At 32.3% G+C, this 24,632-nt stretch overlaps 2 long non-coding RNA genes across 2 annotated transcripts in view; one reads left to right on the forward strand and one right to left on the reverse strand.

Annotated features, from left to right (window-relative positions):
* The window catches only part of LOC135844909 (uncharacterized), a 46,503-nt gene extending 43,242 nt beyond the window's left edge, over window positions 1-3,261 (reverse strand). The window contains exon 1 of the long non-coding RNA XR_010558667.1: window positions 3,040-3,261. This is a non-coding gene — a long non-coding RNA (uncharacterized LOC135844909). The remainder of the gene's footprint in view (window positions 1-3,039) is intronic.
* The window catches only part of LOC135844908 (uncharacterized), a 613,622-nt gene that overhangs the window by 231,444 nt on the left and 357,546 nt on the right, over window positions 1-24,632 (forward strand). The window lies entirely within an intron of this gene.

Genomic DNA, 24,632 nt, shown 5'->3' on the forward strand with positions numbered 1-24,632 from the left:
TTTTTTTTGAGCAAAGTACCCTAATACTGGTAAAAATTGAGGATGATTGCGAAAAAAAATCACACAATTTCCCCTTTTTGGATTTTGCAAAAATTGATTAGAAAATAGATATTTTTCTGTAAATTTTCCCAAAAATTGGTTTCAAAAAATTTCAGTTTTTGTTGTGATGATTAATTGGCAAAAACATATCAGTTCTATAAAAACCTGTCAATATACTGTAACTTATGCCCTTTTCCCACTCGAAGGGCAGTTACGTATTTCGTAGACTCGAAACCAAATTATTAACGATATGTTACGAAAATCAAGAACTTCAAATAGTTATTCTTTTATCACTTCTCGAAAATGATTATATATTGGTTGATTAATATATACGACACAGGCAAAAAAATTACAGAATATTTACAGACGATAATTACGATTCACAATACGACACATACGGATTATATTAACGTGGACAATTACGAAATAGGTACTACCAACCTAGGTAAATTTTTAAACTCGTCCAATTTTTTTCTGTTAATTTTTCGAGTATTGAAACTTATACCTACTTTGCCTTTTTTGAATCATTCTGTGATTAAGTACTAATCAATTTGACTTGATAAAAATTAGGTAGGTATTAATTTTGTAAGGTAGGTAACTTTTCGTTTTAAGTAGGTATTCAAATTCCAACTTTCTTTGGTTCCTAAAAAAAAATTGTTGAATTTTTTTTTTGTTTGTTTAAAAATCAAGAAAAACATCAATATTCTTCTCACTCAACCCTCCCCCCCTCTCCTGTTCTACAAAGGAAGTCACAAAATTTGCAAATTTCAAAATTTAGAAAAAATTTTAAATTTTAAATTTATAAATTTTTTAGAGATTTGAAATATTGGGCTCCACTGATCCAAAAAATAAATTGCGTAGGTAGGTATAAGGGAAAAAATAGGTTAGACCTATAATGATTTATTTGAACTTCATCATTTCAGAATATAATTTAGGGCATTTTTCAAAAAAAATTAAATTGATTGACTTTTTGAATTTATTTCCACCTGTTGAATTTTGAAAATCAATTCATTGGCTTGAAAGTAGTTTTTTTTTTTAAAGCAGTCTATAAGCAAGAGCGAACTAAAAATAAATTATTAAGAGAGATCAAAATTGGGGACAAAATTACCATTGAGGAAAAAAGGTAGATAACCCCTAAATTTTATGATTAGATATAATGCATGCATTTTTTGCTCTTTTGGTATCTACTCAAAGGACTCGATATTACAATAATTTCTTTCACTCAAAACTTGAGTCATCGTTTTATCTCAAATTAAATGTGAACTCTGTGAATTTTGAAATCAAGCATGACTTATTACTCAACAGGACAGAAAAATTTTTGAACTGGGTTAAGCGAACTTTGAAAGGGCAATGCAAAAAAATATTACCGTTCAAAATTTCTGGTGCCAAAGTGAATTTTTAAATTTTTTTTAAATTTTTAAGAAAATATTGAACCAAAAAAAATGTGAAAAAATTAAATTTCACCAATTGATCAGATGGAAAGTTGAAATTGCGTAGGATACTTCATATTTGGCCTCCGAAATTGATTAGAAATAGTTTCAATCCGTTTTGAGTAATTTATGAAACCTCCATTGAATTTTTTAAAGTTGAAATTTCCTCAAAATTTTAATTTTTGAAAACCACGAATCCCCGAAATATGGATGGAGGCTCCAGAACGAATTGAAACCAGGTTCCGTTGACTTGGAATGTTGAAATCAAAGTGTTTGGTAAATTTTAGCTTCCTAACTTCATTCGATGAAATTTAATGGAAATTTCAACCTTCAAAAGTCTACTGGAAGCCTCCAAAACTGCTCAAAACGGTTCTAAACTATTTCTAACCAATTTAAAGGTTCAAAAATTGGGCAGTACCTACAAACCAAATTTCAGCTTTGTAGGTTAATTTTGTAAAATTTTAATGTGTCCCATTTTTGGTCCGAATTTGATTTTCAAAAATTCACCAAAAATCGAAAAATGCTCTTTAGCACCAAAAATTTTGATTAATAGTGTATTTTTGCAATTAGGTATTATTTCGATTTAGCTTTGTCTGTTTCAGAAATGTTTCTGCCAAGTAGGCTTCTTTCTTCTCAATAGGTGACTTTTAAAATTATCAATCAAAAAATTGCAAGAAATTACAAACATTTATCTATCAAATTCTCTCCGAAATGATACAGATAGTCACATACTTATTAGAAAAATTGAATTTTCAAAATTTGAAAAAATTGCACTTTGGTGAAATGAAAGCTCATATCTATACCACCTACCAATTTGAAATTCAGTTCGACCCTTTTCTTTTTTTTCTTCGCAGATATTCGCTCCATGTGTAAGTTCACTTCTTCGATGATTTACTAGATATTTTTAAACCCATTCTAAACTTTTCTCTAATCGTTTCACTTGTTTTTTGATGTTGTATTCAAAGACAGACTCTCGAGAAAGAGAAAAAAAATAAATAACGTAATGCAAATATGCAAATGTCCTGGCGTAGTCGTTATATTCATCTTATTTATATAATTTTTCTGTCAGTTTTATGGTTTTTATTTTTTGTTGTCGGATTTGTGGCTATACGAGCGCGTCCTAATTTAAAGATTTCATTTTTCATGTGTAGGTATTATTTTTATAAATTATTTTCGTAGCGAGGGAACAAGCATAAAAAAGATTTTTAAAAATAATTTACATAACAAATGGAAGACCAGCAGATACGACGATTAACACTAAACTTGGTTTTTCTTTTTAATAGCGTTTGACAATTTATGACTGTGAGTAATTTTAGTAGTAGTATAGGTACCTATATACTTATTCGATCTGAATGTCTTGTTTAGGTGCTGCTTGTTTACTCGATTATTAGTATTTTTTTTCCAATTTCCAACGAATTGATTTTCATGGTAATTTTATATAAATACTGCGTTAATGTGTCGAAGATTATTTCACTGTAGGGTTTTAATTTCAGTTGCTCAAAAAAAAATGGATAGGTACCTATTGAGTTATAAATTTTGATACCTACATAAATAATAATTCTACACTTACCGAGGTCTTCTCCATCGCCATGTTGAGTTCTCGAGTATTTTCAAATTCAATCCGGTGTTTGGTACTTAATCTTGAAAATAATCCCTTTCGTTTAATTAGCTGATTGGTTTGAACCTAGACGACGCCAATGCTACCTGTAATTATTCGCACCGAACTCCCTAGCACACATTTTTCACTTCCGCAGTCTCGAAACCCTTCACATTACACCGAATCACAAGCTAAACGATCACAAACTAACCTATTTAATGGCTGTATTATTGTGGTGAAAAATTTAGAAAGTGGCTATAAAGGAAATAAAAGAGAAAGGGTTGTAAGGTGTAAACAATCGTATAGGTATCTGTATCTTTTCTATAAGGGAGGAAAGTATCTTGACGATAAAATGCTAGATCGATTCGGATTGGCCCAAAATACAGCTTTCTCTTCTATTGTGCTATAGGTAATTCGCTTTATTGGTGAAGGTTTCGAAAAGGTGATACTAGACTATATAGCAGATGAAAATCTATACTGTGTAAAATATCCCTACATTGGTAAAATACTGGTCTAAGTTGATTGCAAAATGTTTCCTCGAGGTTTCAAAATGGCAAACGACTGAATATTATTACTTTCGTAGATATAATTAAATCTTAATTAGCATACTCCCTGGGTGCATGCATATGCATTACTGTATCGCAGAATTACTCGTTTAGGTTAATTAATGAGATTCAAATTAAGACTACTTTGTAATTCGCGAGTATATATATAAGTTGCATATGCATATAGGTAGGTAGATACTTACCCATACCTACATTTTAATTTTGTATTCGATAAATAAGTTTTATGAGAGCGATTCTGTTATTTTGATAGTACGATACTAGTTTTTATTACAGATTTTCCCCCTCTATTTTTCATATAATTATACGTGAAATCGAATTTTAAACTCATGCTGAGTATACGAGTATTACTTTTCGCTTCGATAAAGGTGTTTTCTGGTATAAGGTGTTTCGTAAAAATGACGTCAGCTAACAATAACAAGATTTTTGAAACCATCGTGAAATGTGTTATCTTATCTTAATAATTTCCCTGATCAAAATTCACAATAATTTCCGCCAGTCTAGAGCTTCTAGCGCGATTTTCAATTTCTCAAAAAATTTTGAATTTTTTCTGAAGGCGTGGAAAATGGAAAATTGATTTCAGCAGCTTAAAATCAAGCTGTGGGTCATTTTTTCTGTTTGTAGTTTAAAATTTGGATTCGAAGGTTGGCTTTTTAGATGAAATGCAGCCATTTGTGCCAATTTCAAAAGTTTTCCTACAAATCAAAAATTCTGTAGGATTTGAATTTTTTTTCCAAAATATGCAGGTCAAAAAATACACTCGAAAGGTCCACCTGGAAATTGGCCCAAGTGTGAATGAACTCTTCAAAAAAGTCGAGAACAAACCAAAACTGCTTTCTGAGCTGTCCAAAAATTAATTTTCAAGTCTTCTGGAGAAATCTAAAATTTTGCTAGACGCTTCAGATGCCCAGAAATTGTGAAATTTGGTTCAAAGAAATTACATAATAGGAATTAATTTCGGCACTAATTTGCATCATTTTTCCAAAATAAATACCAATAGGTGTTTGAAAAAACAAACCTCTAGAAATGGTTGCTTCTAGTTTTTAAAAATTCGTCAAAAATTGAAGAATGAAATATGCAAATAAAATTGTGGTTATGGGAGTTTCAGAACACAATTTTTCCAAAAATTGCAATTGTATTTAAATCGGAGAATGGCATCGTGAGAAGGTTCCTTGTCGATAATTGAGATAAAAAAAGGTTCAAGTAGGTTCACAAGGTGAAAAATGAAAATAAAAGCTTTTCTCGTTGATCAAAATTTTTTCCTGTGCTGATTCAAAAATTTCAAATTCTCAAAAAATTTCAGTAAAAAATCTATTTAAAATAAAGTACGTACCTATGTTATTTTTTTGTAAACCTGCCTGTACACAATTTTTTTCTTTTCACCTCCAATCACGTCTTCACAAGACTAGAATTGCGAGAACATTCAAATTCTTCACCAAAATGAAATCAATGTCTACAATAGACTCATTGGCTTAAATGTGTAATCTTAAGTATGATTCTCTGATTTTAAATTTAAAAAAAAAAATAATAATTAATTCAAAATTTTGCATTATAGGTACTTGAGTTATATTTTGTTTTGAAAAATTATTGATAGGTATTTATAAGTATGAAGATATTTGATTCCGAATGTTTTTCTACTTCTACCCTCCCCCCACCCCCACCCCTTACCCCTGAGATTGGAAATGATAAAACTGCAGTTTCATAAATACTTGGTCAAAATAAAGATATTTTTAAAAACATTTTCTTCGATACAATGGAATGATTGAAATAGTTTTAATTTTTGATACAAATTACGTAGAAATAATCGCATAATTTTCCATTACCTGTTTCAAAAAATCAAGTGTAAAAAGACCCCTTTCCAGTTCCCTTCCTCTCACCTCACTGAAAAATGTAATTCTTTCATGTAAAATCGTTCTCAATTATCCTTTTGGATAAAAAAAACTCTCATTCTGTAGATTCAATCCCAATTTTTTGCTTTTTTAAATGCTGTGAGATTTTGATATTTCAAAATGGAAAACAGTACAATGATAGCCTATTTTTTTGGTTTTGGGAGAAGTGGAGGTAGGATGGGTACTTACGATTATCATCCAATTTGCTTGAACTTGATATCATATGACTTCGATTGAGAGGAAAGTGAGCTAACATAAGATTTTTCAAATAGTCTGTTGCGGTCTGAAATAGGAAAACAAATCTGCAGATTTAAGCTCACCGCAGATGAGGATTTTATTATTATTTTTTCCACACAAATCAACAAGGAACTACCGTATACATTTATTTTTGAAATCATTTTGAGCTTAACGTATTTTTTCCAGGAGGGAGGGGGGGGTTCAAGATACTTGAAGGTGACCATGTTTCAAACTGTTGACCTTGCTTTCATCATTGAAGGTCTTGTAATTTTTTTCTGGTTCAAATTGCATACTTAATCAAAATTTAATTTTCAAAACTCTCGTCGCTTTCGAAAAAATTATTTTATCCCTTATGAAGTTATGAGTAATATTTTGTTCAACTAGTATTTAATATTTTACCTTGCCTCTGCACTTAAATTGAGCTAAACAAGAAGATGTTTTTTTTTTCGAAAAATAATTTACGAAGTTCATTTGATTTAAAGTTTGCAGACATATTTTTGGAACACCCTATGAATCTTATTTTCAACGTAATTATCGAGGATACACAGCAGTGTTTGGTTATTAAATTTAATAAGTAAGAAAAAGGTAAATGAATCTTTGCTGGGGGTCTCCATCGGTTCAGTTTCACTTACCTTAAAATATACTTATAGGTATCTACTTCTCGAATTTAAAAGACATAATGGCGATAATTATGGCGATTTTAATGAACGACAAATCTCAACCTATAAGAAATACGTCATGTGGGTATTCGTGAACCTCCTTGAAAGTAAAGTAAATTCGAGTTGTTCTCATTTAACGGAGATATTGCATTACAAATGTTTGAAATAACAAGCAATAATAAAATTTATGTCATAAATTCACAAAAAAAAAAAAAATGGAATATTTCCTAAGCCTGCATCTTTGCAGCTTCTTTTGCGGGACAAATCTCCGAATTTCACAAATAACACATTTTTTATACGATTTTATAAATTCGGAATCTTGATTTATCTACTTCGGTACAGGTATAAAATTTTCAGCCGAAAATCTCCAACATATAGGTATTAATGTAGCCTATATTATCGATAAAATCTAAAATTATTATGCAAATCAGATTTGTCATCGTACAGTGTGTGCTTAAGCATTATAATTGTGATACGAGCACAACTCACTGTGACAAAACTCTCGTCACTCTCGAGTTTTTATTACCGCCTTCTCTCTTCTTTTCTTTTCACTGGGCCACTCTATGTTGTGCTGAATATGACCGGAATCGAGTTCTTTTAATTGTACCCTATCAAGTCGAATAAACGTTCGTTAAAAAGAAATACATTCCGATGCTGTTTGTGTATTTAACAATCGTTGTCTCATAGCATTTACTCTTTTAGGTTTTGTTCGAGTGAATAAACTCCTCATATCATACACAACACAACTATGGATTTTTTTAATGGGCTTAATGATGACGAAAGAGTGGTGGAATTTTTCCATCTAGACTTATCTATCGTAGTTAACCTATAAAAGCAACAAAATCACAGATAGGGTCATGGTTCGTTCAGTACGATGGCATGGGATTGTTTGTTGTCTACTCTGCGTGTCTTATGTCAGGGAAATTTTTATTCTTCAATGGGTTGCTTGGTGGCATGACACGACGAGGTATATATGTAGTGTGTAACTTTGAACTTATGAGACGATAAATTTCTCTCAAGTTCAAAGTGTTTGCTTTTTTTCTGCTCACGATGGGTTGTTTATTTACATACATAGCACGGTATTCTTATATGTAGTATGTACTAGTTTAAGCTACGAGTGTTTATAACAATGCGAAATATTAATAAGAATTAAATTATTATAAGTAGGTACATATTACTTACACGATGTTACATGGTAAATGTCATTTACAGGTTGTAAACTGGTTCTATGTATTACGATGAGCTTGGCAAATGGTATTTTTTTATTCATTCTTTTCATTCAAAAGCACATATTATCTAGATACCTACCAGTTGAATGTTTTAAATGTGGATTATATTGTGGTGTTGTTATTTCTCTTCGTGCAATTACTATTGTTCTGCTGCAATTTATTATGGACTTATGATACCTATATTAGATATTTTTATCCACAATAACTTACATAAATTAAAATTTTCTCCTTAGTAATTCGTCGTAGGCAGGCCACAGCATGGAAGACGATGGAACGATGTACGGTGGTACCTCCTGTTACGTATCCTGAAGGTATACCGGATAGACAAGCACTCAGGATACATTCAGTATACGTACAGGAAGCATCATATATACTCAGCAACGATGACTTAGGATTAAATCTGTACCAGGATCTGCCAGCTTATGAACGAACCCTGCAACATATAATGTAGTTTAATTACTTAAGTAGGTATATATAAAATAATTATAACATGTATCAAGTAGCTTATAATATTGAAATTGATATTTTATTGACGAGTTTTTCAAACGTATAATAAAATTTATTACATTTGCCACCGGTATTCACAAATTACTAATTGGTGGTGCTGCGAATAAACATACCAGGTGGTTTTAATTTTTTCGTGTGCAGCCTACTTAGGACACCATCATCATCACCTACCACTATACGAGTATATCTACCTACTTGTACGATGCTGTTTCTATTTTAATAGTCACGTAGACTTTTTTTTGGTGATCGATGAACGAAACAAAGTAAATAGTTTTTTTTTTTCTGCAGAGAGGAAATCAACGTGTTCGAATTCAAGGTTATGTAGATTGTATACGTCAACGTATTAGGTATTTGAATGGAAACAATACGATAAAAGCAATGTTAAAAGGGTTGAGTGGATATTTTGGTGATGCTGGCGGTCGCAGGTACATCGACATTGGCCTTCGAATATTCGATGAGTAGATATTCACAATGAATTCTTTTTTTATCTGTATTTTACTATACACGAAACTAGTTTATATGTAAAAAGAAAAGAAGAGAAAAAAGGTCGAAGACGTGTAATTTATTTGACATGTTTCCTTAACCCTTTCGAGGAAGTAAACAATGAAACCACTGGGGTTTGCATTGGTAAATCTATTGTATAAAATAGAATATCGTGAACCTTCAAAGAGGTCGTTCAACTGAAATGGTGCCTGAAGGATGCGTGGATGCGGTGTTTTTTTCTTCCTCTACCTAAATACTCGAATGTAAGTATTGTTCGCAGTATCTATCTTAAAAGGCAGATGCATCACCTTGAAGATGGCTGATTTAAATGTACCTATAAGATTCGTAACGAGCTTGGGAATTTGCTTACGAGGTGATAATCGTTCCTAGGACGGTATTGGATGACCCAGTCGTAGAGTAAAGGGTGCTTTTTCATTTCTATAATGAAAATGGTGTAATTATCAAAGGTGTTTTTATATTAACAAAATGTCTGAATAGACGATGACGATGGGTTAAGAGAATCTGAAACGTAATAAAGCAAGTATCGAGCTATCCGGGTATACTATAAAATCCTAAGGTAATTTTGGAATTATATGGTTAACGCTGGATAGGCCATAGAAACTGGAATTGACATCAGGATGGAAATTGTGATATCTTCGAGAAAAAAAACGACGTTGCACGCGATTGCATTAACTAAATGAGAAGTTACTTTTAGAAGTACATAGTCGAAGGCAATGGTACACTTATATAAAGGGAGAATATCCAAAATATCGTAAAAACACATGTAAGCTCCTCTCTAGCCATCAGTCCACATTAGCCAGATTAAAACTGAGACTCGATTTTGATACTACGTATTTGTTTGGAAGAGATTTTCATTACGTTGTGAAAATCTAACCAACGTATACGAGGAGACATTATAAAAGCTCGATTAAAATTAAATGAGTGTACGAGAATACTACACATGTTGAAAATATATGTACTTATACGTAGAAGAAAAGTGTGTGTATAACTTCGAACCTATAGTAACTTTTTATTTAAAGGAATATCTGTTGGTGGAATCGACAAAAACCGAAATATTTTACGACCGGATTTAATAGACTTTACTTGTTTCGTTTGCTTTCAAAGAAAAATATAAAATTATCCGAAAAATTTTCTATGCCTAAGAATCGATTTTCTTTAACGAAAATTTGTTCCAAGAAATTCGCCTACTGATGTTGATATTTGCAGAAAAAAAAATAGATACCAGATATGTTGGTTTCTGTAATCTATTTTTTTCCAAATCTATACTCATTAAAACGGTGAAGTTCGATGTTCGATCAGCTGAATTTTGTATTCTGACGCTACTTATACCTACTGAATCATCTATGTTGAATTTAATTACGAGTAGGTACCCAGATGAATTGACTTTAATAATATGCATTCATTATGATTTGGCACACGTGCAATTTTGAATTAGAATAGGTAGGTACCTATTACCAACAACTAACTACACTTTTGCAGGTTTTTGATTACGACCAGAAGGATTTTAATTCATGTCTATAGCCAATTTATGGTTTAGAATATTATAAAAATAGTCTTATAGCGAAGAAATTAGATATTTATACATTTCTGGTTTAGTACTGAACTGCATAATAAATTGATAATATTTTATTTTGTGACAGTCAACTCGTCTACTAAGTCGAAGATTAAAATATTATCTACCGACGTTTATTTCTTTTATTGGAAATTCTATAGCCGAATTAATGATTTAATTTTATCACAAACTACCTGATCGGTTTTCAATTTGAATTTTAGCTCAGCATTTTCCTGGAATAGGTGTGGTCTAAGATGATCGTTTTAAAGATTTTTAATTCCATGTTTTTTTTCATACTGATTTATTTTGATCAGGTATAGATAGTTTCTTATTCATTCGATGGGTACAATATTTTCTCAATCATGAGTTGATGAGGCGGAGGTGAAGGAAGTGCTCGTTACAAAATAAGATTACTTATTGAACACGAGGCATAAAATATGGTACCATTTTATGAAATTTTGTAAGGGATCATGTGTTCAAGAAGACCTACAATTTTGATGAATTCAAAAAAAATAAAAATAAAAGTGAGCAGTCCAGTGCCAGGATTTTTCCTTTGAGGGGGATGATTGGGCCCGAACCAACAAATTTTGCCATCTCACTTTTTTGGGTGGGGAAGGGGGCAAAATCAAGCATCTCGGAGAGCAGAAACTAAAAAAATATGTCACTTTTTTTAAATTTAATTTTTAAAAAGGAGGGACTTCAGTGACTAAAATTTGCCTGCAAAGTAAGTAGTATTTAAGGTAAATAGTGTGCGACTACGAATATACCTATAATGATGGGCTTGAGAAAAATAAAAAGACCTTTTCCTCTAAAAAAAAAAACATGAAAAAATGAAGTTATTACGTGCTCATTGCTCAAGTAAAGAAAGACACAAAATTTTAAAAAATTTCCAAGTTTGTTTCTACAATTTTAGAACAAGCTTAACATACTCGTAGGATTGTAATCGGCATCCATCTCAGTGAAACAAGAGCGCAAAAATGCTTGGAAAATTCCCACTTTTTATCATCATTTTTTTTAAAGGACTTTTGGGAGGGATTCTCACCCAACCCCCCCCCCCTTGAAACCGGCACTGAAAGTGAAGGGTTTTTGTTGAAGGTCTTGAAAAACTGTCGGATAGAAAATATTTTGGGACGTATCGATGTACTTTCTAAGTAAGTAGTGAGACCTGGAGTTGTAGAAAGAGAATCTTGAAAAAATTGAGCCCAGGACCATTGACAAGAGAAGAAAAAGGCAATTACTCCAGCTTCCGATTTCCTGAGGATCTGAAAAATGATGAGTCTCAGATGAGAATTTGTGTAAAGTCTCCTCAGGGAAAGTTTTAAATCACGGATAAATATTTTTGCTCAAGTTAACTCAATGTTTAGAATTCCAAATTCAAAAAGTCATTTTTGAAAGTTTGATAGTAAAAATTTCATGTATCCCCCCCCCCCCAAAGTTCTGACTGACATAGTTAATTTCAGAAAAACAATTTAAAAAATTTCCAAGTTCTTAAAAGTCTATTCCAACATAATGTCAGAAAGTCAAGATGTTTTTTTCCAAGTTTTCTAACGTCGACCTCACACAATTTGATCGGTTCTTCGAAGTTTGAAAAAGTCTGACATAAAGTAAGAAAGTCATAATTTTTTTTTTTTTCGTTTTCAAATGTCTGACATACCTACTTATTATGACATCTCTTAAAGTCGATCGATTTTATTTCAAGTTCTTAAAAGCCTGGCATAATGTCAGAAAGTCAGCTGAATTTTTTGCGTCCCGCAAATTTTGAAAAGACCCCCAGATTTCAATTTTCATTTTTTAAAATAATATTTTTCAACTGATTAATTTCAATTACATACCTAATGGATTTTTTATAAACAAGGGAGAGAAGTTGGTCAAAATTACGTTTGTTCCGGGCCAATTCTTAAAGAGGAGAAAGAGAGAGTTAGTAGCTCACTTTTCCATTCACAACAACTGACCAAACTGATTTTCAAATTTTGAGAACATTAATTGAAAGAGGAACAATTTTTGAGCTTTACAAAGTTAAATCAAAAGGGCATGAAAAAATGCATCACCAATCAAAATTTCAGACGTTGAAGTGCATTTTTTGATTTTTGATGAATTTTTGAAAATCAATGTGCCAAAATTGAGAAAAATCATCATCTTACCAAATTCATATGGAAAACTTATTTTGACCTTCCTCCCTTTCTTGATCCATATAAACAGGTTTGAACTATTTTGAACAGTTCAGAAGCATCATGAAAGTTTTCTAATATGTAATTGATAAATCTCCATGAAATTTTCATAAAATTTCTGGTAAGGGAGTTGAAAAGCTAAAATTTACTTGTACCGTTAATTTTAACATTCTGAGTCGATTTGAGGCGGTTTCAGGTCGTTTTGGAGCCTCCATCCGTATTTTAAAAATTTGGAGGTGTAGGTACATTTTTTTCTCCAGTAATCTAAGCAAGTATAATCCAACTTCATTAAATAAAATTTTGTAGTAATTTCAACTTGGAAAAATCTTTTAAAGACTCTAGAACTAGGTAATCAAAACGGTTTGAAACAGTTTCTAATGCATTCGGAAATACCTACATAGTTTTTTTTTGCATATTTGACTCAAAATTGGTTTTCAAAAATTGACCAAAAATTGAAAACTGCACTTTAACAACGCTGAAATTTTTTTGGTGGTACCTAGGTAGGTACCTATACTTTATATTTTTTCATGATCTTTTGATTTGGCTTCGTCAGTTTCAAAAATTAGTTGCAGAACAGGTAGGTACCTCTCTTATGTGTTAAAATAGGTGTTTTACAAAACAATGATGGTTTCCAAATACTTAGACAAATTTAAATGGATTTCATTACATTTTTTTCTTCCCGTATAGAAAATTAGTCGTTGTTTTTTCGGACAAGTTTTGCCTTTAAGTTACTTTAAAGTAGTTAAACTGCAAGAGTACCTATTAATGTAGGTATTGTTTCAGTATGAAAACTTCTTGTAAAACTACAAGTTGAAAAAAATTAAGCTTACTAAATTCCTGTCTTACTATTACTTGAAATAACCTAATACTTCATCTACCTATTTGAAAATAATTTTGCATGAATAAGTTTTGGAAATGTTTACAATAACCTTGATCAATTTTCAAGTAATCATTCTCGGCCAGCCAAATTCTCGCATAAACTTAATAGGTAATCCGCGTCATTTTCCACAGATAAGTATGTTTCAATTTTTCCAGTATATACCTAAGTAAGTATAAGTAGGTACTTGAAAAACAATGAATCAAATGTCACGATTCATTTTCTAATTCATAAAATTGGAAATTTTTCATCTTGTTGGTCCGATTGGTAATGGTCCAAGTAGTTTTCAGGCATAATTTATAGAATTAGTATTAATACTGATCATATCGTTTATAAAATATTTCCTTGAGATTAGTTACCTTACTCCCCCCCCCCTTTGTTTAGAAACAACGCACATACTCATTTCCAATTCAACTTACACGTCGATCAATGTTTTCAAAAAATGTCTGCTCCAAGAATTTATTAAAGAAAACTTTCTATGAATCATGTATGAAATTTTTGATAATTTTTCCCCCCTCCAATGATGAGAAATTACCATTGAGATACACATGTAGGTAGCATATTAGGTTAAATACTACGAATAACTAATTCATAAAACACGCGTCTTATCACGAAAATAAATAAACAGTCGAGTAAACAAGTACGTTGACTCGGTTTTAGACGCTAGAATGAGTAAGAGTTACTCATAATCCTACAAATACGCCACTTATTCAGCAATTTTAAAACGAAATAGCAAATGTCGAGATTTATAAGAAAACACACGAGCATACAGAAATGAAAATAGATGAGGCAGTGACGGGGAGAGGGAGAGAAGAGTAAAAATGGGTGTAATAGTGATAAACGTCGATTTTGAACTAGACATTGACATAGGCTTGCGAAAATAGACACGCCGAAAGCTCTCTATAATACTCGTAGACTAAAAATACACAACTCAACAATGTTGCCCGGATCATGGACAGAGCATCATATTGAAAATACACATTATGCAAAAAATCTATAAAAAGACAAAATTTCACCTACTATACGATATGCTTTTACAACATAATAGGTAGGTCTAAGAGTAAGTAAGGTAAAAAGGAAAAAATAAAATTGAAATTTCACATTGGCATTACCTGCAGCGTATTTTGTTTGATATATCGGTGGCGGCCGTTGCACGCACATGTGATGGATATCCCTTCCACTCGATGTGAGCGTGAGCGCTGACGAAATAGAAAAGCAACATTGTGTGAACGGAGTCTGACCGGACGCGGTATGAAGCCTCACGACGACGGACCAAGTCTCTCGGCGGAAAGTTGCGCGGCAAGAAGCGTAAACTTTCTTCAAGTTGAACTTTCGCACGAAAAGACGCCGACGCTGGAAAAGCTGCTGTGGCTTGCGGCTTGCGGCGGTGTCAGGGTTGAAGAGCGTCATCGTCGTTCACGAATTATATCTACCTACATCCGTTTGTGCCATTATTATTTCCATCTTCGTCTCTCCAACATGGCGGTTGCTTAGTTTTGGGAACCGTGTGTGCGTGTGTTTCTTCTCTACAATTTAGGGGCGGAGCTGCTCGATTCGTGTGCATTCGATATCACAAAAACGTTTATCGCACCGTGTACAATGAAATGAGGTATACGTATTGAGCCGACGCCTCTGCGTGTACTATTTTCTCCTTATGTATCTCCTACGTAGTATAGAGTCGCAGGCTGCCTTTTGCCAATCTGAGGAACTAAGGATATTGCGAATCGTCCTTTGTGCTGCGGATCCGAGAGAGAGCGTAGAAGTCAAGCTGTGGTGGCTCGAGCGATAGTCGCTGGTAATCTGAAATAATGAAAACAATCTACGTAGATGATACTGAGATGTATTAGATGGAGTAAACAGTGCCTTAGGTAGGTATATTTTATAGTTGATGAAGCGGGAGGAACAAAATATTTGATGTAAGGGTTATTTTTTGCAATATTTCTCGGGCATCGTGGCGAAATTTTTTAATAAAGCAGGTGAACGCTGGCTTATACTTGCGAAAAGGTATACGGAATGATGTTAATATACAGCCTGAGCCAACTTATATAAAGTAAATACCTACCTGGCGAAATGAAATATGCTAGAAAGGCGAACTTATGGAACTGAAAACAGATTAGGTATGGAATGCTTTTATTGGTATTATGCAAAGATTCAAATCCATCGTGGTGGTCTGGAATAGCTGGAAAATCTCCAATTTTTTTAATCCATGATCTAATGGTATTGACTTGTGTCATACAGTGTATAGGTGCGCATAATTACAAGAACTAGGTAATACCTACCTAATGTGTAATATCTAGAGCTCGGATTTTTATGCGTTTAAAGAATCATTTTATGCGCATAAAATATGCATTTATTTTGATCAAATTATGACAAAATATGCCCTTATCCATCAAAATATGCACTTTTATGCAGCATCAATATGAGTACCTATAGGAACGATTTTTCATTTTAAAGGTGGAGGGAAGGCTGAAAAATTAAGAAATTCAAAAAAATGAGGTTAAAGTCTTCAATTTTACTTTAAATAATTAATTTTAGGTTAACATACAAATTACCTCAACATATGGTGAAAAAAATTTAAAAATCGGTTTTTCAATTTTTTCAAAGTTTTTCCATTTTTAACAAAAAATACCGCCAAAAAAGGATTTTTTGGCCAAAATTTCCAAAATATGACCGAAAAATGGAAAAAATGGTCAAAATATGACGAATATGCGCTTAAAATGTCTAAAATATGCATTTATATGCATTTATATCCAAAATATGCAAAATATGCGCTAACAAGTTGGGCTCATTTTACTCAGAATTGCATGATTCACAAAAATCCATAGGATATGCACGATCTTCTGCGATGAATGAAAATATGACAAATCATAGAAATCCGAGCTCTAGTAATATCTATCAAATGATAATGACAATAATTACTTATAATTGCGTGGTTTGAGATCTATTTTTCACAGTAAAATTATCATTATTTTGAAGGTAGGTACTACAGATATTAAGCGTTTGATCAGTTTTTATTGTTTACGGAAACAAATGCTCTCATGGCACTAAACGAATTTTGGGGGAATCTTCATTCAATGTTTTCTTTGATTGTAGGTCTTTTTTTTTTTTATAAGGGCAAATTCAATACTGATATACGTAAATTTATCACGGCGAGATGATTACAATCCCTAAAGGTAAGTGAGGAATATTTTCTCTAGAAAATTGTTTTGAATATTCAATAATACCGTTTGTTTGAATCTGATATGAAATCAAAAGTTGTGTCATGTGTGCCATATTCAAAAATGAAATACTTATTTTTATAAGAGGTTTTGTGTTCTTTGACCTTGAAAAAGCTTGTCACGCCATTAGCTCATCCGAATTGATTTACCTAAGTATAATGAAAAACGTTAATACTCGGGTAGATTTACATCATGGACTCAGATATGCTTTTTGGACGTTTCTGCTTCCAAACTCTTCTCGCCGTTTCTTACTTCTATACGCATTTTTATTTTTGATTGGTACCTATTTTTCAAATTTTGTATAGTCTAGATACATAGGTATGCTATCCATTGAAGCCCACACATCAATTGAATTTATGAAAGAAAATCTATATGATTTTTTCGCCCAAAGCGGACAGTTTTGATCTGAAATTTTCATCTTGTACCTAATAGGTTTATCCTGAAAGTCGAGCAAATACACCATCTAACTGAATTTGTACCTATACCAAATTCGTCAATTTTGTTTCTATGTTTTATGAAGATTTTTTGTTTTCAAGAAATTGAATAGGTATAACCTCTTTTTCGGACGACCCGTCAGACTAAAATAAATTCATGTCTAGACTGATATAAATTCAAAAATATTGCAATTTATGCAAAATTATAAATTTTCGATTTTTTCTTAGTGAGTTCATTTTTCCAAATGAAATTGGCAAATTGTTAATCAATAATCACATCTTATGATTAAGTATAAGACGAAAAAAACCGAAGATTTCCCACTTTGCTGAAATTACAATTTGAAGAATTCAAAATAGAATGAAAATAAATGAAACAATTTTTGAAAATTTGTGTTTACAACCAATTTAAGTGGTCACGAGAACGACTAATCTCGAGTATTCTGGCCCAGTATTTCATTTGAGCTCATTTTGTTGTACTTTTACTATAAAGATCAAAAAATTTGAAAATCCATAGGATTCTTCTACGATGCTTCAAAACTACCATTAAAAGATTTGGGAGGTCGAAGACGTACGAGTAGTTCAAAATGAATTCAAGTTTTAAATTATCTCAATTTAATCGAATTTTGATTTTTATAAAGTGAATAAACCAAATTGAAATTTTCAAAAATTTGTCAAAAATCAAAAAATTAATTCAAGCAGTTGAAATTTAGCCTTGGCTATTTATTTTTGATCGAAATTTGGATTATTTTGTTCATTCTGCATTTTTTTGCTCATTGGGATAATTGATTGAAATTTCCTTGATTTCTTTTCAAACCTTTTTTTAATGGGTACCTAAATACCTACTTAGGTACTGCGTTCCATTCTGATAATAAAAATTTTCTTCGTTTTTTTTTTTGATAAGCACATTATTAAAGTCAGGCTTGAGGACCATGCAGTGCTGACAATTTTTTCGTTCTCTTTTCAAAAAAAAAAAAAAAAAAAAAAGAATCAATCTGTAAAAAATTCTAAAATTATGAACTCATTTTATATTATCTAGGTATCTATTTCTTTATGTAGAATTGTAGAGTGTGCTTCAAAATGTTCTGATAGGGTATATATATTAAAAAAAAAATTGAATTTCTTATTCGATGGGATCCTTCATTTTGAGTTGAAAGATAAGGCAGTAACTCGGAAAAAATGCCACAGTTTCGAAAATCGACCTGGGAGCTGAACTATTGCTATCAAAATCTAAGACCACGAAATATTTTGATTAGTTATTGGTTATTTTTCTCATTTCTTTGAAATCTGTAATAATGACCGGATATTTTGCTGAGTTTGGCACATTCTTATAAATTTTTTTGATTTTGTACTTACATGAATAAAAAATAGGTACCCAAGTACTTATATGAACTACGAACACATGACCTATTTAAGAAAGTATTCCATTTGAAAATCAAGTTAGAACATTTGTATGCTACCTATATATTTTTATTAAATTCGAATTTGATTGAGTTAGGTATGCCTATGCATAAAAGTTTATACAACTTTGGAACAATCTGTAGAAGAACAGAACTATTGTGATATGGCTTACTTACCTTTAAAAAAAACACACTTTATAAACTTATTTTGTTGTGGAAAAAAATGGAAGAAAAAATATACAGTCGCTGTGAGTGTAGTACCTACACTTATATGAAAGCCCGGTACCTATATTCAGCTATGTTTCTGTATCATGAACTCCCATGAAACAAATGTGAGAGAAAGAGAGAGGATAGATTAGCCTACGGAATTGAAATAAGATTTTGGAACGTTTTTATAAATGTTCTCACTCTGGTAACTTGATTGCTGGAAAATCTCTTTCTTTATAATCATATCAATTTGCATAGCTTATCTATAAGTCTATTTTAAAGTGTCTATTTTATTGAGATACTAGATCAAATCATCTGCTATACTTACTTACAGGGATGATATAAATGCTTGATGCTTTACTACTGCAGTTGAGCGAATTTCAGTTCTTTAACCTACAAAAATACAAATGCACATCAACATTGAATAAAATTGAAAACACTTCTTAATAAACTACCTATATACAATTATTTACACCCCAATTTTATATTGATGACGAAGAGTAGGTAAGTACACATACACACATAATCAAACCACAAGGAAAAATGGACCAGAGCCAGAGCCTATGCATTTACATAGCCTTTTCATTTGTTGATTGTGGAATTTGATTCCGAGATTTTGAATAGACACAAGGAACCTCTTTTCACTCGTAGGTACTAGTATCTATAGTTAGTCATGCTCGTTACTTCAATTCTCACTCCAGACTCATCATTTGGGTAGACCACCCTATTACCATGTTTGCTTAAGAAATTAGGTCATTTGAACCGTGGTAGGGTGCCACTTAGAATAAGTCTGTTTTTTTTTTTTTTAGAAAGTTGACCATTTCTCTGTAAGTAGTCCTGCTTCCATTGTTTGAAAATTAAAATAAGAACAGGGATAGAACTCTACTTCGTTTTGTGATCTAGGTACTTGGAATTCCGTGTACGTATATCTATCTCTTCTCTGTGAATGATACCCTAAAGAATTCTGTTCGTTAACATCAAACTGTCTCATCAAGTAATGATCAAATAGTATGTACATAAAAGTACCAAAAATCATCGAAACACTTTCAATTATTTTGCAAAAATTCAATTTATCGCAGCTGTAAAGTCATAGTGAAAACTCTTAAAATGTGTAGTTGCAGATATCAAATTTCAGTCCCTTATTCTGTAAATACTGACAGAGTCAACTAGCCTTTATTCTCAAGTTAAATTGTTTTCCATTAAGTTATTTTGGATCAAAGTCTGGACAAAATTTTTTTTGTAAAGCATTAAAGATATAATTGGCAAAAAAATTAATTGCATAATAAAATTGCATTGAAAATTGACACTATCTGCCTTATCTACTGTCACACCAAGGTCAGAAATGTCACTACCTACCCACTACCCAGTCAAATAACTGAAATTTTCTAGATTTCATTATCGATACTGTCGCAGCATACGAGTACCTTCGATAATTTTCTGAAATTTTCTTCGTCGCTTTATTTCAAAGGAAAATTTTACCGACGCGACGAAAGCAAATGAACAGAATAAATTAATTAAGCCATTCGATGTTTTTTTTCTACATTGCGACGATTAATATGATTTTTGCACAAGGCAATCAACACGTCAGCATGCACAAGTCGTCCCAAGATCGCTGATATCCGTAGGCTGCGTCTGCGCAGCTTTACCTCTTTATAGTGTAATTTTCAATTCAGTGGACTAGGCTACTGAATATAAGACGAATAAATTAGAAGATTTTTTTTTTTTCTAAATCACTAATTAGAATGTTACGAGCGTGTATTCAACTCGCGCAGTAAACATTGATCAACGACAGAAAATTTATGGCAGGTATGTGCGATAAATTATGCCTTGTCTCAGTACTTTTTGCCATTATTTTTCTGCAGTGTGTAATTTTTACGAGTGGATTGACCGCGGCTGTTTTTAGAATCCTGGAAATTATTATAAGTATACCTAGGTATACCTGGGTATATTTCTTTTTCATTGGCTCCGACGTTAGAAGAATTGCCTTTGTGTTGGGGTGGTTTTTTTCGGCTTATGTCTTCGACAGTTTTTTTAATTCTGTGTTATCGCTGGAGCCTCCTCAAATTGACCTAGGAGACAAAGATTTGGCATATGGGTTTAGTCGGGCCTCTAAAGGTGTTGTTTGGGGGGGGGGGGTTCGACTTTTCAATCCCGCCTCAGCTGTCTCCAGTGATAACGAAAAATCGATAAGAGGTGAGCTCTGAAGGCACGAGGAACGACCTGAGTCATTCGTGGAAAAATCAGGGTGGAACATTTTTCTTTGGAGACCAAGGCTTCAGTATATTTTTTTTACAAATTTGCTGCTTTTGATTTTGAAAAAAAAAATTCCTGATTCCCAACTCTGGATAATGAGTCTGCTCTTTCAAATAATTAAATATTTGATACCTCTCTAGCTTGTTTTTATTTCAAATAGGGAAGCCATATTATAAGACATTCAAATTTTTTCAAAAATGCCCCAAGGACTTGAAACTATCAATCCTGTACGTATAAATTATCACGCTGCACATTGCATAATCGATGATAAAGATCTGAAAGTTCAAACGATATCAGTCTACATCGAAATACGACTGTGGCAATATAGACGATGTAGGCATCACTTTATAGAAGGAATAATTTTTATGGTGATTTTATTAGATGTTTAATTAAAAATCCCATCGAGTAAACGGAGCAAAAAATGTCATTAGTTAATTTATATCTATTGCCGGTCATTAAGATGTCCGCGTAGCGGTTATTTACGAGTTATAACGAGATTTTACAGTTGCTGACCGGTCATCTTCGTCAGATATTGTCGAATTGGTTTTTATGAGTTATTAACGCGCGCAATATGATGCGTTAATGGATCCTCCGCCACCTCCATCCCTCCCAATTGGTCGCAACCGCGCCAAATTTTATGCACAGACATTGATTTTTAGCGTGGCGCGTACCACACGAACCGGTTGCGTCAGGAAGGAGGCAGGGGCCGGGATGGATGCGCATGTATTAGCGAATAAATGACATATACGCGCAATTGACGAGTTAAGTTGAAATCGAATCGAGTGTATTTTGTTATTGGATGAATTGAAAGGATTGTGTAGCCGGTTTTTTTTTTCATTTTCGATACGAATTAGCGTTTTATTACCCAAAAACCAGACGTGAAGTGTCGATAAAATCAATTTTTCTCAATTATTTTTGCGAGTAAATTGCACCAAGATGACTGATGCTGTGTTCAGATAGGCGTACGAATACAGGAAAAAGGATAAGTCGTATCAATTATTCGAACCTATAAACAAATGACACTTATTGGCATATTAATGTTTCCCCAGTTAAGTCAATATACCTACTCATCGTACATGTAATTGAATTTATTTGTACTTCAGTCAGAAACAATTTTATACTGCTCATAAGTATATGTACGAGACGTTAGATTTATTTTGTCATATTCTCGCCCTCTTGTTTTATTTTAATCTTGTGTCAGATTTTATGCTCCTTATATAAGAATGGTCGCTAGATTTTCAAGTAAAATGGTAGGCAACGCGCTTGATTGGATTCCAAAACTACGTGTAAGATTCGTACAGTCAAGGTTAAAGACGAATGAATGCTCAGATGCTCTGCAGGTGGCATGTGGAGTCTATGTATCTGTCACAATGCTCGAGTCAACAGAGAACGAATTTTTGTTGTCTATGAAAAGATACGTGTGCATATAGTCGAATCGGTATATCTGTTAGTTTTTCATTTTGCGATGCCTATTTACCTATAACCTACAAATAGGTAAAGGAAATAGGTTCCAGTCGTACCTATATCGCGATTTAAATAATGTTTTGTTGCGTGTAGTATAATCTAGGCTACATCTACTTACTTCGTAGAATCGTAGGTAGCCTCGTTTATCGATGACTTTTCATTTTTTTTCCTATGTATTACCCTATTTGCGAATTTCTAGAAGGTGAGATAGTTTGTGTATAGTCGTATTTTTAGGTAAATGTATTCCGATGCATAAATTATTGTCATGGTTGTTCATAATAATGCCAATTGGTTATTTTAACGATCGGATAATAGGTTTAAATTTTAGTATTTATTTTGGTCAAGGTAGTTCATCTTGTTTAAGAATAGTCGATGTAGGTGGCTTACAGTTTTATTTACGATAAAATTCTGCTTAATTATACATAATGTGAGTGAGTCGCAATTTTGCAAACTTTTTGTTATTTTTTTTGAGGTAGATAGCGTCTGTGTACTGATTTGGCTGGTTTTCAAAGAATGGAAACAAAGTGAAAAGCAAAAAGAAGGATACTTTCGAACAGAGGAGATCGTTATTCATATTGCATGCGTAAAAATGTCATAGATTAGAACCCTCTTTGTTGCTTATCTCATTTGTTTCAAAATGGTCGGAAATTAGGGTTGATTTCAAGAGCAATGGTTTTTTTGCACACTTTTCTTTCTTTATGAGATCTCTCTCCTGTTTCTTTAAGCTGTAATGTTTTTGAACATTTATATTCTGCAAATTTTATCTAGCGTGAAATCCGTTTGTAAGTATGGAAGGGAAAGATTGTACGTTCGTCTAAATCTTTTCCTCCTACCACCATATTTATTTCTTTTTAGCTTGAATGCAGCATGTTTTGTTCATTATGGAATTTAAATTAGTCTTTTGCCTGTACCTAGTGAAGTAAATTAATAGTTTGACTTGAATATAAGGCAAAGCAGGGCTATTTAAATTTTCCAAAATTTTTGCATGAGTATCTAATTACATAGGGGTTGTTTTTATGCTCGTAAATCAATGTAAAAAAACTGAAATTCGATTTACACCCTATTTTAAACTCTTGAAATTGATCAATACCTATAGCTCTTTTGAGCCATTCTACAGCCTGTTAACAAAAAAATCTAACTTTCAACAGGCGGGAACAAATTTTAGAAAATGTTATCTAAGATGAATTGATCAAAAGAGTCAGACGAATAGTGAATCTCAGTTTAAAAGAATTTCAATGTATAAGAACCTTTTCATGTAATAAGTATTTACTTTTAATTTTCAATTATAAAACGCGAAAATAGTTGGAATGACGAACTGACGAATCACCATCAATCATTTGGTTGGAGAAGTGGGTTCCGAAAATTTGTTGAAAGTATTGGAATAAAGTGAATTGCATCAAATTTCAATCATTTTTAAAAGGGTTTAAATTTTTAGAAATTGCTAAGATTCTAGAAATCAGTTTAAACCAAAGGAAGATTCAAAATTTTGCATCTAAGTATTTATTTATTTATTTAATTTAATGAGATATATACAGCAACTTATCGGCTAGAGGCTCGTATGTACGAGTGAAAAGCTTAAAATTAGGTTATACACAGGAAATAAAGTCAAGTATGTACATACAATTTTAAATTTTTTCATCTAATTTTGTTGAGATTAGAAATGGTAGTGTAATTTTGAATGGATTTCCGATAGAAGACGTGTCTTTGAAATATTTGATATTTTTTTTGCCTTTGATAGATTGTGAAAAAAGCTGAAATTTGGCTGATTAAAAAAGCGTGTCACTCTTAGGTATTTCAAAAACCAAATTCCGAGCTGTTGAATTACCTATTTTCTTTGGTTTTTGGCGAATCTTTGAAAACGATGGGGAAAAATAATTGATGAATTTTGTAATAAAAACTCATAAAATCTATGTTCATGCGAAAAGTTCCTCCTTCCTTCTCCCCTCAATTGATTATGATAACTTTCAACTCAATCTGGAGCTTCCAGCAAATTTTCACTTTTTCCCAGTGAATACTGGAATCGCTCCTAAAAAAGTTAAATCACTTGATTTCACTTTTGATAAAAACTCCAAGTTGGTTTGAAAATGGTTGCGATAGTTTTTAGGGAGTGGGGGGAGGAGGGGGCTGACATAGTGTTGATATTGACATTTCATTCGATATATCGCCATTTAAATAATATTGAGTCGCGAATATCGATATTGAGAAATCCATACAACGGTGTTTTCAAAAATTAAAAGAGGTGAAAATTCCAGCAGAAAACCTAAAAATTTTACCAGAAAACCTATAAGTTGAAAAAAGTTGGGTAGCTATTCAAATTTAATAAATGATTCCAATTTTCCTTTGCTTCATTGCGTGAAAAAATTGCTGCCCTTTTTAGTGAAAAACTTGAATTTCTACTAAAAGAAATT

This window comes from Planococcus citri, chromosome 4, assembly GCF_950023065.1.
Source record: "Planococcus citri chromosome 4, ihPlaCitr1.1, whole genome shotgun sequence".
Classification (NCBI taxonomy): domain Eukaryota; kingdom Metazoa; phylum Arthropoda; class Insecta; order Hemiptera; family Pseudococcidae; genus Planococcus; species Planococcus citri.